We start from the raw sequence: 13,750 nt of genomic DNA, 5'->3' as shown, positions 1-13,750 counted from the left end.
CAATGTAGATTCAGGGCTTAAAGGTTTAAATTATGAAGTCAGGTTGCGTAGCTTGGATAAAAGCCAAACATTATGGTCGCTAGAAATCTGTAATAAAAATAGAAAATGCTGGAAGTACTAAACAGGTCTAGCAATATCTGTGAAGAGAAAAACAGTTAATGTCGAGTCGAATATGATTCTTCTTCAGAACTGGCTGTTGTGGAGGTTGCACCTTCAGAACAGGTGCAATGGGAAACTGGGAGAACAGAACAGAGTGGAATGAACAGGAGGCAGGGTGAGGAGAGCAGTCGACGTAGCTGTGGGAGTCAGTGGGAAAATGATTAATACACTGCCTATTCCCAGAAATGGAGACAGGGAACTCAAGGAAAAGAAGTGTTGGAGATTGACATACTGCGTAACTAGAACAAAATGTTCAGTCAGAGAACAGGAGTGTCGAACCAGGGTCCCTGGTGCTATGAGGCAACAGTGCTAACCACTGTGCCACCGTGCATTGTTTCTATCCACACAGGTACTTCCAGACCTGCTGAGTGTTTCCAGCACTTTGCATTGCATTAACCTGGTTGTATTCTTTTGAGTTTAGATGGTAAAGGATGATCAACTGTGCTACTTAAAATTCTAAAAGGATTCGGCAAGAGTGGATAAAAGGAAATCCATTTCAGCTGGTGAGGAAATTCACAAGTGGGTGCAACATTAAAATTAGAGCTTAGCCATTTCGGAGTGAAACCAGTGAGCACTTTTTCACAAAAGGTAGTGGAATTATGGAATTCTATTTCCTAATGTTTTCATCCAACTACTTTAAGACACTGGATAGGGGCTGACTGGGTTCTGAGAATTCGTCACCCTAGGTGTCATATTTAAGTTCAAGTTGAGATATCGACCTAGCTCTGTCACCATCACTCTGATACTGCGCCCATCTCATCTCATATGCTGCTGAGAACTTCAGCCACTCCTTTATTGACTTCTAAACTTGATTATTTGAATGGTCTCCTGCATTCTATCATCCATAAACTTGAGGTCAACCAAATCTTTGCTGCCAGCATTCTTATTTATACCAGGTTCCATTCACCCATCGCCATAGAGTGTGCTGACCTACATTAGCTCCCTGTCAAAGCAATACCTAGATTTTAAAATTCTCATCCTTGTTTTTAAATCCCTCCACGTCCTTCTCCCTCCATATTCCTGAAGTCTCCTTCAGCCCTGCAACCCTTGAAGATCTCAGTGCTCAGCTAATTCTGACCTCTCGAGCATCTCTGATTTTAATTGCTTCACGATTGGTAGCTGTACTTTCATCTGCTTAAGCCCCAAGCTTTGGAATTGCATCCTTAATCCTCTCAATCTCTCTTTCTTCCTTTAAGATGCTCCTTAAAACATCTGATAAGCTGTTGGTCACCTGTCTTATATTTGAAACATGTCTTAATTGGGTTGGTGTCAAATTTGGCTTTATAAGATTCCTGTAAATGTCTTGGGTCATTTTATCACGTTAAAGATGCTATAAAAAAAATACAAGCTGTTGTTTAGTGCCATTATTTTCTTCATTATTGTTATTCTGTTTATATTAATTTTGTCGAGTCCCTGATCCGATTAAACTTTACTTTCCTGTTGATGTCCTCTTCCTCTACTGCAAATACCTTTGCAAATTAATTATTCAACACATCCACTATTTCCTCATTTTAATTGACAATATCACCGCCATCAGTTTCCAAGGGGCCCATATTGCTCCTCACCATCTTTTGTCTGAATATAATTGTAAAATGTTTGTGCTCATTTTGAAATTCCTTGCTGGTTTATTCACATATTCTATTTTTACTTTGTAACTTTTGCTTGTTCTTGTGTCTCTCCATTTATTTTTGCAATTAATTTACAGAATGTGGGCATCGCTGGCTCGGCCAGCATTTATTGTCCTTCCCTGATTGCACTCGAGAAGGTGGTGGTGAGCAGCCTTCCTGAACTGCTGCAGTCCCAGAGGTCTAGGTACATCCACAGTGCTGTCAGGGAGGGAGCTCTAGGATTTTGACCAGGCAACAGTGAAGGAACAGTGATATATTTTCCAAGTCAGGATGGTGGGTGACTTGAGAAGGGAACAATGCATCAGGATCTGTGCTTTTTTTTTGCATTCTTGAACGTTTCTTCTAATTTTACCTCTCGAGATACCCATGGGTGGCCATTTTTCTGGCAAGTAGAGCTCCTGCCCCTTAATGTACACAACTTCCACTCTTCTCACTGATTCAATTGCTGCATAATAATCTTCTCTATTTCATTCCAGTGGCACAATGGTTAGCACTGCTGCCCCTCAGCGCCAGGGATCCGGGCTCAATTCCAGCCTTGGGCGACTACCTGTGATGAGTTTGCACGTTCTCCCCATGTCTGCGTGGGTTTCCTCCAACATCCCAAAGATGTGCGGGTTAGGTGGATTGACCATGCTAAATTGCCCCTTAGTGTCAGGGGGACTAGTAGAGTAAATACGTGGGGTTATGGGAATAGGGCCTGGGTGGGATTGTTGTTGGTGTAGGCTCAATGGGTTAAATGGCCTCCTTCTGCACTGTAGGAATTCTATGATTCAAATATCCCCTTCAAAGAAAACTGAAGTATCCCTGGATCGTCCATTAGCAGTTGACACTCCTGTCCTCACCAACATCTCTGGCCTCAACGGAGCTTCCATTTCCTCTCCACTGCTAGAGACACTGAAAAAAAAACTGTTTCTCTTTCATGACGAACATAACAACATCTTACTCTTTCAATACAAAAGGCCCAAATCCAAAAGTTAGAACATCATTTCTGCAACAGTCCAGTCCGACACACTCAAACACAGTACAAAGAAAAAGACAAACATCACATTACATCTCTCTCTTGGCATACGCATAGTAATGCCTGCTCAGTGTGTCATAAATCAGGTTCCTCCAAATAGTTCTTCTCATCAAGTCCCAAAGCAAATCCGTGCTTCCTGTGCACTGAAGTTAAACCTTGTGTGTAATCTGGGACAGCGTGCCGTGGATTACATACAAGGTTTCAGATTGTGCCCTCATCACTTCATAGAAGCTTTAGCAGCAGATTATATTATGAAAAGTTCTATACATAGATAATCGTTTAGAATAACAAAGAAAAAGTGAGTTGAAATCAGTCCAAATAACACAGCAGCTTCAAAAGAATTAATGGAAGGATTCAACAGAACAATGTCATCAATGCTGTCCCTCTGACTGGCTTTCTTTACAGACCTTCCAAAAAATGACAAACAGGCAATTTTTGCAAAGAAACAGCTATCCAATCTGAAGAATTATCATCTTTCAAGGAATTACACAGGCTGCGCTCTCTGTATTGCATCTGGACACCCGTGGCCAGGTCAAAATAGGACATCAAAAAAAGTGAGATCTTAGGATAAATAAAAGAAAATGCTGGAAATATTCAACAAGTTAGTCAGTATCTGTGAAGAGACAGAGCTGTATTTGAGATCAATGATCTTCCATAACTGTTTCCCTTTGCTGCCCAACTTCCACCACTTTCAGTTTTAATTCCAGATTTCCAGCATCTTCGGTTCTCATTTTAACACTTTTAAGACGTCAGTCTGGTGACAAAGACTTTACTCAAACAAGAATATTAATCACCATTTCACACTCCCAATGATTGTTTACCAAGAAACACACATCTGGTAGCATTGATGACTCAACATTTTTTAACCACCTAAACTTGGTCAAGAATCAAAGCGATTCTCCCAACATGAGGACGAAGAGTTCCTAATTAAACCCATTTTTTGAAATAGTCCCAAGACTGAGGGGCTTCAGTTAAATTGGGGGACTGGAGTTGCTGGGATTGTACACCTTGGAGCAGGGGAGTTTCAGGAGAGATTTAACAGACATATTAATTATATGGGGCTTTGACAGAGTAGGTAAGGACAAATAGTTTCCACTGGCCAGAGTGTATGGATGGCGGTCCTCACTATCCAAATGTCTTATTGTCCTAAGGCAGCCTGTAGGACAAATTGAATGACCAGTGCACAATGAGTTTCTGCTGAGTACAGGACTGAGGCTCAATGTGGATTGCAAGCCATTAACTATGCAAGGGGAAAGGGCACCTCCATAAGGGGATGATGGACATCTGAAAGTAAGTACTCAATTATGTCTCTAAATAAGCTTACTGGATCACCGGTGTCCACAAGTGGCACTGAGCTAATTAAGACATGAACATAATGGGATGATTGTAAGGAATTAGTGTGTGCATCTTGGACTATAACTTATTACTTATACTAGGCCTCTTGGTTTCTATGCATTTTCGTTTCACTTAGCTTTGCTGCATTTAATTAGCTATGCGTCACTTGAGTTCACTGTGATTCATTGAATACATAAAAAGTAAATGATCAAAAAGGGAAAAACTTTTATTTAAGAGCCAACAAATCGGTGTTTGGTGGCATTCAATCTGGAATTGCAAAGCATGATGCCCCAATGTTGCATTGATACAACTGCATTCGTACTTGGCTGTTTAAAGTAACACGATGAACAAGAAAGCAGTCCAACAGAGAATCAGTAATCAGACATAAATTAAAGATAATTAGCAAAAGAATTAAAAGGGGAGAAGAATTATTTTATCTAATTATAGAACCATAGAATCCTTAAAGAGCAGAAGGAGGCCATTTGCCCCATTCATTCTGCAGCGACTCTCAGACAGAACAATTTACCCAGGCCCTGTCCCCATGACCCCGAACATTTACCATGGCTAGTCCACCTAACTGACACATCTTTGGACTGTGGGAGGAAACCCAGGTGGACATGGGAAAAACATGCAAATTCCACACAGTGACCCAAGACTGGAATCGAAACCGGGTCCCTGGCGCTGTGGGGCAGCAGTGTTAAATATTGTGCCACCATGCTGCCCCTAATGAATCATGATCGGAATGCGCTGCCTGAAAGGGCGACGGAAGCAGGAGCAATAACAACTTTCAAAGGGGAATTGGGTACACGAAAAATAAAATCTTGCTGAGCTAAGGTTAAGGGTAGGGGAGTGGGATTAATTGAACATCTTTTTCAAAAAGCCAACACAGGCATAATGAACTGAATGGAATTCTGCACAGCATAATTCTGTAACAGCAGAGAAAGTCAATAAGCTACTGATAAATTTTTGGTTCAAGTACTCCTCTTAATTTTCTTCTGTCGGTTCCATTCCGCCTGGCTTTTACATTCCTCTCATTCCATTTCCTGCTGTGTTGTAATCCACATTCACTGCACAGTCCACTACTCCCTCGTGTATCTTTTCCCGCAACTTCAACATTTGCCAAATTGAGTTTGTGTCTTTATATGCTCTGTTTGTGAACAGAATTCCCACTCACCTGAAGAAGGGGCTTGCAGCTCCGAAAGCTTGTGTGGCTTTTGCTACCAAATAAACCTGTTGGACTTTAACCTAGTGTTGTTAAACTTCTTACTGTGTTTACCCCAGTCCAACGCCGGCATCTCCACATCATGAGGACCATGATTTACCCAGACCACCCGGACTGCAATAGTTAAAGAAAATGACTCAACCATCTTCAAGAACAATTAGGGATGGAAACAAATGCTGGCCTTACCAACAATGCCCACATCCCCAGAACGAGTGCAAAAAGAAAACGTAGACAGATGATGTAATGGCTTTGGGGAGTGAGGTGATGTGTTATTTGCCACAGATTTCAAGCCTTCGACCTGGTCTCTCAGCCATTGTATTTATATGGTTGGTCAAGTTTCTGGTCAAAGGTAACGCAAAGGACATTGATGGTGCAGGATTTGGCTATGGTAATGCCATTGATCATCATGGGTAGATGGTTAGATTCTGTCCTGTTGCAGAGGATCATTCCCTGGTACTTGCGTGATGCAAATGTTACATGCTGCTTTATCAGATCAAGCCTGAAGGTTCTCCAGGTCTTGCGGCATGCAGGCACAGACTGCTTCGTTATCTGAAAAATTGCGAATGGAATTGAACGCTGTGCAATCGCCAGCAAACATCCTTGCTTCTGACCTTACGCTGGATGGAAGGACAGAAGTCGAATGGGCTCTGGCAGAACCCAAACTGAGCAACGAGAAAGTTATTGCTGAGTAAGTGTCACTTGATAACACTGTTGACAACATCTTCCTTCGCTTTGCTGATGAATTGAGGGCAGACTCATGGTGTTGTAATTTGCCAGGAGAAGAGTCCTGCTTTTCAAGGACAAGATGTAGAGATGCCGGCGTTGGACTGGGGTAAACACAGTAAGAAGTCTCACAACACAACAACAACGATTACATTATTCTGTAAATTGAGTTTGTGTTTTTATGTGCCCTGTTTGTGAACAGATCTCCCACTCACCTGACGAAGGAGCAGCGCTCCGAAAGCTAGTGGCGTTTGCTACCAAATAAACCTGTTGGACTTTAACCTGGTGTTGTGAGACTTCTTACTTCAAGGACAACATATACCTGGACAATTTTCCACAGTGTTGGGTAGATTCCAATGTTGTAGCTGTACTGGAAAAGCATGGTTAGGCTAGTTCTGGAGCTCAAGTCTTCAATACTACAGCTAGGGTGCTGTCAAGCAGAATAAAATTGCAACAGCGGTTATCCTCTGGTGACCTACAATCCTCGAAAAGAGGATTATGCAGAAATATATGAATTTCTTGAAGGCTACTCGAGCCCAAAGGCAGCAGGTGCTTGAAAACATCAGCAGCTCTAAGTCACATGATCCCAGCATGGACATCAATCGCTGTTCCTTCACCGTCACTGATTAAAAATCCTGGAACTCCCTATTAAACAGCACAGTTGCAATACCTTCTCTATATGAAATGCAGCAGTTCAAACACAATTGTTTCTATTCTTCGAGGGCAACAGGGGTGGCAATAAATGACAGCCATAATCCTGAGAATGAGGTTTATAACAAGGCAAGCCTGACTGGCCATTTAAGTTTCATTTCAAGCCACATGCAGTGCTCCTTTAATTGGAAAGTTTGGGAGCCTTCCCTTTAAAGCAAACAATTTCTCAAAGTTTAAATGATTAAATTATATTTAAGTCATCACTCTGAGGAGCCAGCAGATCAACCTCCCCTTCAAGGCTTTGCACATTGCAACTGAATCAATTCTTACTTCCTGCGAAGGTTAATCGTTCTCTGAACTGTAGAGTTAGGTAATATTTTTGAGAAACTTTACATCTTTCACATTTTGTGACAATGTCTGATCTTCACTGAACCGTCTTCTGCAAAGATAGTGAATGTCGAGTCACCAGAAGAATAATTTTCTCAGATCCTTGCAGTAAGTTGTGACGATTACATCAACTGATGCAGTCAAGTGATAAAAGAAAACAGTACCGAGGGTGCCATGTTCAATTCAGTTACTGTCAAATGATCATATTTAACCATGACTTTCATCTGTCAGGTATTAGCTGCCTCAATCTCTGTTGGAGCCCTGGGCTAAAGAATGTCCCAACCTTCTACCAAAGTTTAAGTTGGATTTCTCTGGAGTGAGCTCCAGGAGCTCTGCTTTCCTGTCCCTCTCTCTACTTTTACTGCTTCTTAGGTTACCAAAGGCAGCACTAGTTAATTAATCCCGTTTTGCTAGTTTTCATCCTTCCAGGATTGCCCTGCAGTCTGCAGGCAATAGAGATCATTCACCTGGAAACTCATGAGAAATCGGTGAGATGAAATGTCACAGGGACAACTCGGCATCCCTAAATTTAACACGACCGAAATCTTGAGTGGTTCATTTCCAAAATGCTCAAAACTTGTAAGGGTGGCACGGTGGCATAGTGCTTAGCACTGCTGCTTCACAGCGCCAGAGACCCGGGTTCAATTCTGGCCTCAGGTCACTGTGTGTGGAGGTTGCACGTTCTCCCCATGTCTGTGTGGGTTTCCTCTCAAAGATGTGCGGGTTAGGTTGATTGGCCATGCTAAATTGCCCCTTAGTGTCAGGGGGTTAGCAGGGTAAATAATGGGGATAGGGCCTGGGTGGGATTGTGGTCAGTGTAGACTCGATGGGCCAAATTGCCTCCTTCTGCACTGCAGGGATTCTATAATTCTATCTTGAGCTCTCTTCGACCGCCATTTGCTCCTTTCATCATACGTGGCAATACCAAGCTTTGCTTGAAAAGCTGCAAAAGCCACAACCCCTGTCCCAGTAGAAGAACGGTGCAGGCCATTAAATCTAGCACACAGGAAGCTTTAAAAATTGGGCAGACAACGGACAAGAATTCAAAGTGGACTGAGAGCCGACAAAAATGCTATGAACGTGAAGAGCAAAAGCAAGAGACCCAGCTTCCCTGATAAAATTGCAGCTCCGCCCTGATACTCAGTAGTGGCCTGAAGTCAGCCAGTCTTGCAGCAGCTCCACATTCATTCCACTGAACAAACTAGCATTTCTAAATTTGATTCTAATATTTGGCACAAGTTCCAAATTTGACCAGGAGCCAATGTAGATCAACAAGCACAGGGACAATACATGAAAGGGATTGGGTGCAACCCCACATTTAAAGGGCAAAGTGGAGGAGCACCGTCAGGAGTATGTTGAAATAGTCAAATCCAGAGCTAACAAAGGTTCCAATGAGGATTTCAGCAACGAATAAGCTGGCAGGTGGTCTTAATAGGTGGAAACAGGTAGTCCTATAATGTCGGGAATGTGGATGGCATCAGTAATCTGGACATGGTCTGAGATTTGAAATCAGTACTCAAGATAAGTAATAGAGGTATGTTCCACTACTCAGGATGTAGCTTGTTACTTGGCACCAGTACCTGGGAGAATGGCTAATATTCAACACTGGTACTTAGGATTGTTTGATATTCAGTATTAATACTCCAGTTATGATCTGATACCAGGATATGGTCTGTTTCTTGGATATAACCACAGGGCTACTTGCATGCCAAATAGCGAAAGCAGCATGCAACTGACAATAAGTAATCCCATAGCTAACGGATCAGATCTAAACTCTGCAGTCCTGCCACATAGTTGGGGATGGGGGCAGACAATTAAACAACGAACTGGAGGTGGCAGCTCTACAAATATCTTCCTCCTCAATGATGGGGAAGCCCAGAATATTGGTCTGAAAGATGAAACGGAAGCATTTGCAACAATCTACATCCAGAAGTGCCCAGTGGATGATCCGTCTCGGTCTCCTCCTGAGGTACACAGTATCACGCCAGTCTTCAATCAATTTGATTCACTCCACGTGACATCAGAAAACAGCTGAAGAACTGGATACTGCAAAGGCTCTGACAACATTCTGGCAATAGTACTGAAGACTTGTGCTCCAGCACTGGCTCCGCCCTGAGGCAAGATGTTCCAGTACAACACTAGCATCTACCCAGCAATGTGGAACACTGCCCGGGGCATGCCCTGTACATTAAAAGCAGGACAAATCCAACCTGGCCAATTATCACCCTATCAGTCAGCTCTCAATCATCAGCAAAATTATGGAAGGGGTTGGTGACAGTTCTATCTAGCGGCACTTACTCTGGAATAACCTGCTCATTGATGCCAAGTATGGGTTCTGCCAGGGCCATTCAACTCCTAAATCCATTCCAGCCTTGGTCCAAACATGCACAAAGCAGCTGAACTCCAGATGCAAGGTGACAGACTGCCCTTGACATCAAGAAGTATTTGATTGAACATCGCATCAAAGAGCCCTAGCAAAACTGGAGTCAATGGGATGGAGTCATACCTAGCACAAATAAAGATGGTTGTTGGAGGTCAATCATCTCAGTCCCAGGATATCAGTGCGTTCCTCAGGTAGTGTCATTGACCCAACCATCGTCAGCTGTTTCAATGAGCTTCCTTATAAGGTCAGAGGTGGGGATATTTGTTGATGACTGCACAATGTTCAGTACTATTTGCAACCCCTCAGATATCAAAACTGTTCATGTCCAAATGCGGCAAAACCCAGACAACATTCAGGCTCGGACTGATAAATGGCATGTAACATTCACACCACACAAGTGCTGGGCAGTGAAAATCCAACCATCTCTGCTTGACATTCAATGGGATTACCATTGCTGAATCCCCTACAATCGACATCCTGGCTGTTACCATTGACCTTAAATGGAACTGGACTATCTAGTTACAAGAGCAGATCAGAGACTGGGAATTCTGCAGGGAGTAACTCACCTGCTGACTCCCCAAAGCCTGTTCACCATCTACAAGCCAGAAGTCAGGAATGTGGTGGAATATTCTCCACTTGCCTGGATGAGTAGAGCTCCAGCACCACAAGAAGCTCAACACCATCTACAACAAAACAGCCTGCTTGATTGGCACCCCATTCACCACCTTCAACACCTACTTCTTTCACCACCAAAGTACTGTGGCAGCAGTGTGCACCGTCCACCAGTTCTCCTCGGCATCTTTGATCGCATCTTCCAGATCCATGACCCCTACCACCTTGAAGGACAAGGACAGCAAATGCATGGGAATACATGCGCCTGCAAGTTCCTTTCCAAGCCACACACCATCCTGACTTGGAACTATGTCACCGTTCTTTCACCGTCACTGGGTTAAAATCCTGGAGCTCCCTTTCCAACAGCACTTACACTACATGGACTGCTGCTGTTCAAGGAAGCTGCTCACCACCATTTTTACAAGGACGATTAGGGATGGACATTAAATGCAGGCATAACCAGTGACGCTCACATTCTGCGGAAGAAAAATGCAATCCAACATTCATTACCAGCGCTTGGCCTAAGGGCAGTTACATCGGATCACTGCTCAGGATACAATCACATGGTACCAGTAGCCAGGATACAACACAATATTCTGTACCAGTTTTCAGTATAAGGACCAGTATTCAGAACAATGTTTGTACTTTGTATATGATCCGTTGTTTATTATTTATACTCAAGATGAGAACGGATATTTTGCTACTAAATATCGGGCTGTGGTTGCATGCGGACCATCTATACACAGGGTAAGATCTGATAATCTGGATATGGACTGTACTCAAGATATTGTCCGGAATAGCGGCACGGTAGCACAGTGGTTAGCACTGCTGCTTCACAGCTCCAGGGTCCCGGGTTCGATTCCCGGCTCGGGTCACTGTCTGTGTGGTGTTTGCACATTCTCCTCGTGTCTGCATGGGTTTCCTCCGGGTGCTCCGGTTTCCTCCCACAGTCCAAAGATGTGCGGGTTAGGTTGATTGGCCAGGTTAAAAATTGCCCCTTAGAGTCCTGGGATGTGTAGGTTTGAGGGATTAGCGGGTAAATATGTGGGGGTAGGGCTTGGGTGGGATTGTGGTCGGTGCAGACTCGATGGGCCGAATGGCCTCCTTCTGCACTGTAGGGTTTCTATGATTTCTATGAATGAGAGATCTGCACTTAGGATATTAACTGTTACTCAGGATCAGCATTCGCGATGTTGCCTCATACTCAGGATCAGTACTTGCAATATAGTCCAGCATTCTGTATCAATTCTGGGTGAGGTCCAATATTCCATACCAGTATCAGGTTTGGTAGTCAAGATCAGGATACACTACTCAGGATCATTACGTGGGATATGGTCCGATATTTGGCATCAATGCTCAGGAACAGTATTCAGGACATGATCTGGTGCATAGGGTCCTTACTGAACAAATATGTACAACTGTATCATTAACACCGTGTAAACTTTTGAAATCGGAGGGTTTTGTTATGGATTTACTAAGGATTTCAGAGGATATGGGGCACAGAAACAGGTCATAAACTAGTCTCTGCTGGTATTTTATGGTCCACTCAAAGGCTCCTCCCATCTTTCCTCATCTACATATATCATAACTCTCCCTCATGTCCGTGTCTAACTTCCCTGTAATGCTTCCATACTATTTACTTCAACCGTTCCACAGTAGCAAATTCCACATTCTCAACGCTCTTTAACCTACATAGATGAGTCAAAACTTTGTCTTTTAGCAGGGCTTTTTTAAAAAAAAACAGTCGTACCATAACAATAAAAAAAGATACCAAAACTGACTGACACGAGAGGCACCAGCTGACTATCATCGTTATTAGCTCGCCCACAAATCAACAACAAACCAACGTGGGGCTGGTAAACCACTCTGGGCAAAGTCAGACTATGCTTTGCAAACTGGACTGGCTCTGAAACAGGAAGCTATCTGGTTTACAGAAGGACAGGAAGTAACATCCAAGGACAGCTGCAGTCACACCACTTCTAGCTGAAATCCTTATTGAACAGACACTAACAATTGACCAATGAAATCTCCAGGCTCATGCACAAGGAAATTGCTTCAGAGCAGCATAAACCACAACTGAAAAGTTTAAGATTGACATAGGCAACAACAACTTAACTAGCATTCGCTCTCAAAACGAATTGTGCAGCAAATTTGATCTGGGAAAGGCCTCGTAACTTCTCATATTGCAAAGTGGGGGAAGTTTTTGTTTACACAGAAGGTGGTGGGGGCCTGGAATGCACTGCCAAGTGAGGTGATTGAGGCAGTTACGTTAGCCATATTTAAGACTTATCTTGATAGACATATGAACAAACGGGGAATAGAGGGATATAAGCGGTTGGTTTAGATAGGTAAACGTGATCGGTGCAGGCTTGAAGAGCCGAAGGGCCTGTTCCTGTGCTGTTCTTTGTAGTAACCAACCAACTTCAAGGCAGACACTAGACCCAAGGTTATGTAGCACAAATGTATGTTAAAGTTAAAACATTCTATCAAGGATAGTCTTACCTAATGTAACCATGTATTCTCATTGGTATCATATTCGGTTACCCCCCTTTTCTGCTACCAACACATTTTCTGCTCTTCCAGACAGAGCATACAGCATCAACATTTCAATTTTTGGGTTTCTTGATATCTCCCTAAATTTAACCCATGAGTAGTTGAGCCATTGCTTTGGGCAAAGGGAAGGGAAAAACTGATAGGCTGGAGAAATTTAACTTTTAGTTGAAAGATTTATGACAAGTTTTGAAAGGGAACAAAGTGCATGCAGGTTACCATGCTATCACATGTGTACAAATAACATCCTCTGATATGGATGGGATTAACTCTTGACATTTATAGTGAATTCCCATTGTGCAAAACCAAAGAAACAGCAATAAGAGGTATTTATCTGTGGGAAGATAACATTTGTGACTGTATAAATTCAAGGTTACCTGTAACCTGCTTTGCTGCTAAGCATATTCAAAACAAGAGAAACCTATACAATCCCACCACTTTAGATGTGTGTCCTGCATTCGCCATAATCCCATATCATTATTGAATTACAGACACCCTACCTTCCCATATACATCAACCACACTCCCACTAGAGGGATGGGAAGCCTAGTTTTGTTATTCTCTGCCTCCCAATCCCAATGGAATCGGCACCACCTGCGGCTAAGGGAGCTATCTGCTTTCAGTGTCGCACACCTCCTGAGTCTTGTAGCACGCAAGTGTGGCCTGGGGATGACTTTCCCTCCCAATTCCCCCTCCCTCCGAGAAGAAGTTGTGCAGCTCCTGTTTTCTTTGGACAAGACTCATTGGGTGAGAGGGCAAGATACACAAGCTCCAACAAGGAATGAGGTTTTACACTAATGTAATGGGGGCGTTTTGTAAAAAAAGTAAACAAACACTATATAATCAGATGTTCAAAAAAAATGCAAAACTCAGTTATCCGATATGTCCCTCTACTGTTGCACTTTCCCCTTAGTCCTGTATAATATTCCTTTTCAAGTATACACCCAATTCCCTCTGGAAAGTAACAACTGAATCTGCTTCAAGCGCAATTTCAGGCAGTGCATTCCAGATAATCATAACATGCATAAAAACTCTCACCTCCCCGTGTATACTTTTACTAATTACTTTAAGTCTGTGTCTTCT

The 13,750-nt window shown here is 43.0% G+C and overlaps 1 protein-coding gene across 8 annotated transcripts in view; it reads right to left on the bottom strand.

The window, feature by feature from the left end:
- Positions 1-13,750, bottom strand: part of stxbp5a (syntaxin binding protein 5a (tomosyn)) — a 182,721-nt gene that overhangs the window by 136,013 nt on the left and 32,958 nt on the right. The gene's annotated exons all lie outside the window — the stretch shown is intronic.

Source organism: Mustelus asterias, chromosome 15 (assembly GCF_964213995.1).
Source record: "Mustelus asterias chromosome 15, sMusAst1.hap1.1, whole genome shotgun sequence".
Classification (NCBI taxonomy): domain Eukaryota; kingdom Metazoa; phylum Chordata; class Chondrichthyes; order Carcharhiniformes; family Triakidae; genus Mustelus; species Mustelus asterias.
Note: the sequence above shows the minus strand (reverse complement) of the source record. Positions and strands in the feature narration are given on the sequence as shown.